Below are 6,190 nucleotides of genomic sequence, written 5' to 3' on the forward strand. Positions count from 1 at the left end.
GAGTAATCCAGCACCATCAAAATTTGGGTGGTGTTAGACTGGCCAAATTTCAGTTAATACCCTAAGCAACTTAACTCACTTGTAAGATGTTATATGAAGGTTCAATATATTTTCTAGTGAATTCAGCATACTTGGAGGTGTATGTTTTATTTTCCAGTTTAATAAGGCGCTGGTGAAACACAGTAATGACCTACCGGCAGCAAACAAAACTGCTAACTACTTTATTAATCACACTTTTTCTCAAACGATCTCTGCAATCAATAGACTGTAACTGCCCCTCAGAGAGGAGCTTTTTTATGACATGGCATTTTTGCGGTGTGAACGATAGTCTCAAAGGTGTAGGACAGCTGGGCATGGCGTGCACGGGCCTAACTGAGGTGCCAGGGCTCAGGCCCGAGAGTGGGGAATGAGCCAATGTTTGGTTATTGCTGGAGCAGGCTTGGAGCCGATTCAAAGTGGCAGGGCCAAGGCGAGGCGAGGCAGGGTCAAGACAGCGGCGTCTGGGTCCGTGAGGGAGGAACGGCACACTGTTTGGTCGGTTTAAGTGTCAGACCAGATTGGAAAAGGTCAGCGTGCCTGGGCTGGTGGAGAGGGACGAGCCTGTGTTCAGCTCACTGATCGGGAAGCACGCTTGTTTGGGCTGAACTGAGGCTGTGGCTTGCAACTAACAGGCTCCTGGACCGGCTTCATGGTTGTGGACTCACTTTTGTGAACTTCAGTTCTGAATGCTATTCGCTTACTTTCATTGTTTGCACAATTTGTTTTTTTTCCCCTACACTTTGGGCGTTTGACTGTTTTCTTTTTTTATTGGGCTTCTTTGTTTCGTGGCTGCCTGTAAGGAGGCGAATCTCAAAGTTGCATAAAGTACACATACTTTGATAATAAATTTTTACTTTGAACTTTGAACAGGGACACAGCGAGTTTAAAAGGAGTGTGGCAAACAATGACCTGGTGAGTTTAAAAGGGGGAAGATTCAAGACTATTTATTGTCAATCTTCAGTATATGAGTGTAAAAGAGAACAAAATGATCATCACTTCAGATTTAATGCAGCATAAAAAAACACAATAAGGAAAAAAATAAAACCACAATAAATATAAAAGCAATCCTATCAAACATAATATACAAGTAACTGAGTGGCCATATGTACACAAGTTTAGCTTAAATGCATAGATTGATGTTTGTACGTAGAGTGACATTAAACACAGGAGTATCTGAACATAAGGTGACTCTGACAGGAGTGTAAGGTGAACTAATGAAAAGATTGAAAAATGAAATGAAATGAAATAAGGTGAACATAAAGTGACTAAGTGAAGGAATCGGGTTTGGGCGATTTTAAAGGGAGTGCTGAAAAAAAAAAGGGCCTGATGTTGCACTACTGAGTCTGTGGAGGTTTAGCATGACACCTAAAACTTTGACAAACTTATATAGATGTGCAATAGTGAGTGTATTGACTGGCTGCATCACAGCCTGGTATGGAAACACCAATGCCTTTAAACAGAAAGCCCCACAAATGATAGTGGATTCCACCCAGTACAACACAAAGGCAAAGCCTTCCCATGAAATGCTGGTGTAGGAAAGCAGCATCCATCATCAGAGATCCTCACCACCCAGGCTGTGCTCTTTTCTCGCTGCTGCCACCAGGTTCAAGAACAACAACTACATCTCTACCATCAGGCTCTTGAATAACTTGCCCAATAACTTTCCTACAACCAATGACCTCACTTTGAGGACTCTATCTCATGTTCTCATTATTTATTGCTATTTATTTACATTTGCATTTGCAGAGTTTGTCATTTTCTGCGCTCTGGTTGATCTTTCATTGAGCCTATTTTAGCTGCTAATCTATGGATCTGCTGAGTATGCATGCAGGAAAAAGATTCTCAGCATTGTGTATGGTGGCATTAAGTACTTTGATAATAAAATCTAATACCATTTATGACTGATGTGTGGTTCACTGACCCAAACCATGAAAGCAGAAACTACTCAATGCTGCCAGGTGAAGATAGAGAATCCTGAATCAGAACTTGAGTCTTCTCTCACTAGGAGTTCTTGGTTCAAGGCATACAAAATAGCGGTATTAGTGTGATCACTCGGATCGAGTATGAGGGTGGTCTATTGCTGGGTCCTCAGGGGGCTCTACTGGCTAATCTGGGATCCACCTACCCGGGATGTTGGGGTCGATTCTCCCTATGGAAAATGCTTGCGTGTGGCTGAAGCATGGGCAGCTACCTTGACAGATCAGGGTCAGGAATCAATGGTATGGAATACAAGATGACTGGGGATCCTCCACAGTTGCACCTTCCTCTGCCATCACTGCTGTTGTGATAAGTCAACACCTTTCGTCAGCTCCATTGTTGAAATCTTAACCATAGTGACACCATCATCTCATTAGGACACAGCACCTGTGCTGAAGGCACCGTGATCAGCGCCTTCTTGATCACGGTTCATCTCTGACCTGCGCCTCACTTTGCTTCATGAACCCGAGGTCTTTTGATTATTGCTTTAATACCCAAAATCTGTTGGTCTAGAATATACTCAGCAACAGAGTGGAGCAGGTGGTGGATGGTCATATGAGCAGCCGGTGCAGATCACAAGTCCTGGTTATGTGACCACTGACGCCAGGCAGACAATCTCTGAAGAGCATTGATAATGGCTGGGGTCACCCGTCTTGTAAAGATACTGTCCAGAAGAAGGCAATGGCAAACCACTTCTGTGGAAAAATTTGCCAAGAAGAATCATGGTCATTGGAAGACCATGATTGCCCATGTCATAAGATTCAGCACATGATGATAATGAGTCTGTATCACAACAATATGCTACATACTAAGAATCATAAAACAATAGAGCACAGATTTGGGCACTTCAACCCATTGAGTCCACGCCAATAATTGTGCCCATCCAGTTAGTCCCAATTTCCTGCATTCAGCCCATATCCCTCTAAGTTACGCCCTTCCATGTACAATACATATTCAAGTGCTTATTAAATTATACTATTGTCCCTGCCTCAACCACTTCCTCCGGCAGCTCATTCCATACACTCACCACCCACTCCATGAGTAAGTTGCCCCTCAGATCCCTTTTAAATTTTTCCCCTCTCACTCATATGTTCCAAGGAAAAAAGGCCACATCTTTCCGACTTCTCCCTATATCTAGTGCTCTCCTAGTTATAGTCACTACCGTCAATATATTGTGCACCCTTTCCAGTTGATCAAAGTCTTTCCTATTCTTCCAAGAGGACCACAACCTTGTCACTGGGTTTGGAGGCTTGCATGCCTCAATTGCCTGAAGAACTATGTTGGCTGGAGTCAGAGCCTCTTGGTAGGGTCACCTATACTAAACAGGTCAAAGGGCAGAACGGTCCACCAGGTTCAAGGGTTCAGCTCAGGACTAACAACACTGATTGCTCAAAAAATAGCAATGAAGAATCTTTCTATAACTGTGTGACTGTATGAACAGACAGAGACAGAAGATCTTCATTGCTGCCCTAAATGCCAGCAGTGTAACAGGCAGCAAGTCTTCCATATTAGTGATATAAGTCTTTCATATTAGTGGGTGATGGAAACGGTCCGCAGTACTCCAAATGAAGCCTCACCAATGTTGAATACAACTGCAACATAATTCTCAGTGCCATGACTAATGAAGGTCAGTGCGATAAACATTTTTGTCTGTCACCTACACGTGAAAGTTTTCCCTTGCATCACACCAGGTCATGTGAAAGATTAACTTTAAAAAAAACGCTAATGGTTAGAATCTAGAATGAACCACCCCTGGATGCTATGTGGGCATATTTACCCAGAGCAATCTAAAGAGATAAATATTTGGAAGCAAAACACTTCCACGGCTGAGGGGAGAGAGGTCAGGGGAGCTGAACTGCTCGTGCATTGTGTTGAATATCCCCTCTCCCTCTCTCACACAAGCACTTACTGGAATCATTGTATTTCCTCTTCTGCACATCCTCTCACATTCAAACAAAGAAGTCAACAACAGCAAGATGCGTTCAATAACCCAACTACTACCAATCAAACCCTCTTCACTGGCTGTGAAGGGTGCTCTGGGACATCACAGTCTTCAAAGAAATTCAAGTAGATTTCAACATTCAATGTAAATTTATTATCAAAATACATACATATAACCATATACTATCTTGAGGTTCATTTTCTTGCAGGCATTTATAGGTAAATAAAGAAATATAGTAGAAGTTATGAACATCCATACATTTTGGGGTGTGTAGGGTGTTCAGGGAGGGGCAGCACCTCTGGGAAGGGGTTTGTCGTGTCCATTCTGGGGCTCACTTGCCTTTGGTTCCCACCAGACACTCAGCCCTCACCTGTGGCAGTGACCTCACCTCAGAAGCCAGCTTCAATCAGAGGGCTAAACCAGGTGAGGGTAGTCTTTGGCCTTGTACCCAGGTGAGATAGTGACATGCCTGCCCTAGTGGATCGGGCAGCCGAGATCTACAGTGAGATCCAAAGGCTAGGAAAGCGGTACTGCAATGCACAGTGGAGAGCAAAATGGGAGGCTAAGGTTGTGGCCACCCAATGCAACGAAGGAAGACCCGAGTTTGAGACGCTTGTTCAAACCACTGGACCCAGACTCCTGAGATTGAGAGAGTGGAACTGCTCCAGTGCAACGGCTTTTCCACTTTAAAAACTCTCCTGCACAGGCTTCCTGTCATCGTCAGACAACCACCACACACAGCAAAGACCGGCAAACATGCAGCGTGCAAGAGAGGCCAAATTGTGCCAATAACAAATTTCAGAAAAAGGAATTATATTGAGAAAATGATGGTAGAGTCCTTGAATGTGAGTCAATAGGATGTGGATTCAGTTTAGTGTTGAGTTGCCTGAAGTTATCCACTCTGGTTCAGGAGCCTGATTTTTTAAAAAATATCTCACTACCTTCATTAAGGATCGCTGAGCTGGGTGATTGCGAAAGCTCGAACGGATGAGAGTTACAACAGTGCGGGAACAAGAAAGAGAACTACTAACATTAGTAACATGAAACAGCATGCCGCAGAGAGGCTAGGCCAGACTTGAAACACAAGCCTCATTCAAACAGAGACATACAGCTTATTCCCGGTGTGAAAAGGTAGAGGAAGCAGCACATATCACTCTCAGTCCAGGTGATTTTTGTTGGTGGGACAGAGACGAGGAGTATCAAACTCCAGGTGAATCCTCAAGTGACAAGTGGGTTTGCTCTGGTCGCCTCGCAAAACACTACCACCAACTGCACATCTGGACATTGTCCATCAGAAAACACTCCTCCAAGAGGACCACAACCTTGTTGCAGAACACACACAGAAGGCTGGAGGAACTCAGCAGGTCAAGCAGCATCTATGGTGAAGAGTACAGTCGACGTTTTGGGCCAAAACTCTTCATTTACACAATGCTGTATTTCTCAATGTGGCTGTTAGGAATAGTGAGAGTGGAGTGCCACGGGAGGGGTGTGGGACAGGTGGTAGGAGTACCGGGGCAGCACTGGGTGGAGGGGGTGCAAATACGCTTAGACCTTAGATACAAGGCATGGTCACATGATTCCAAACAGTTGGTTTATTGATCATTACTGGATGTCTCACTGGTACTTCCCGCTCCCTCCCCTTTCCCCTTCCCACTCACTCTCAGTCCACAATACTTTATTAATTTACTATCACCAAACAATTGATACTAGAGCATACAATCATCACAGCGATATTTGTTTCTGCGCTTTGCACTCCCTGGAGTACAAATAAAAAGTAAATATAATAAAAATTTAAATTATAAATCATAAATAGAAAAATAGAAAAGGGAAAGTAAGGTAGTGCAAGTCAGGTCCGGATATTTAGAAGGTACGGCCCAGATCCGGGTCAGGATCCATTCGTCAGGATCCATTCAGCAGTCTTATCAAAGTTGGAAAAAAGCTGTTCCCAAATCTGGCCGTATGAGTCTTCAAGCTCCTGAACCTTCTCCCGGAGGGAAGAGGGACAAAAAGTGTGTTGGGTGGGTGGGTCGTATCCTTGATTATCCTGGCAGCACTGCTCCGACAGCGTGCGGTGTAAAGTGAGTCCAAGGACGGAAGATTGGTTTGTGTGATGTGCTGGGCTGTGTTCACGATCTTCTGCAGCTCCTTCCGGTCTTGGACAGGACAACTTCCATACCAGGTTGTGATGCACCCTAGAAGAATGCTTTCTACAGTGCATCTATAAAAATTAGT

The 6,190-nt window shown here is 44.2% G+C and overlaps 1 protein-coding gene across 1 annotated transcript in view; it reads right to left on the reverse strand.

Annotated features, from left to right (window-relative positions):
• The window catches only part of LOC132386059 (ras-related protein Rab-4B), an 80,555-nt gene that overhangs the window by 36,478 nt on the left and 37,887 nt on the right, over positions 1–6,190 (reverse strand). The window lies entirely within an intron of this gene.

This window comes from Hypanus sabinus, unplaced genomic scaffold (genome assembly GCF_030144855.1).
Source record: "Hypanus sabinus isolate sHypSab1 unplaced genomic scaffold, sHypSab1.hap1 H_10, whole genome shotgun sequence".
NCBI lineage: Eukaryota > Metazoa > Chordata > Chondrichthyes > Myliobatiformes > Dasyatidae > Hypanus > Hypanus sabinus.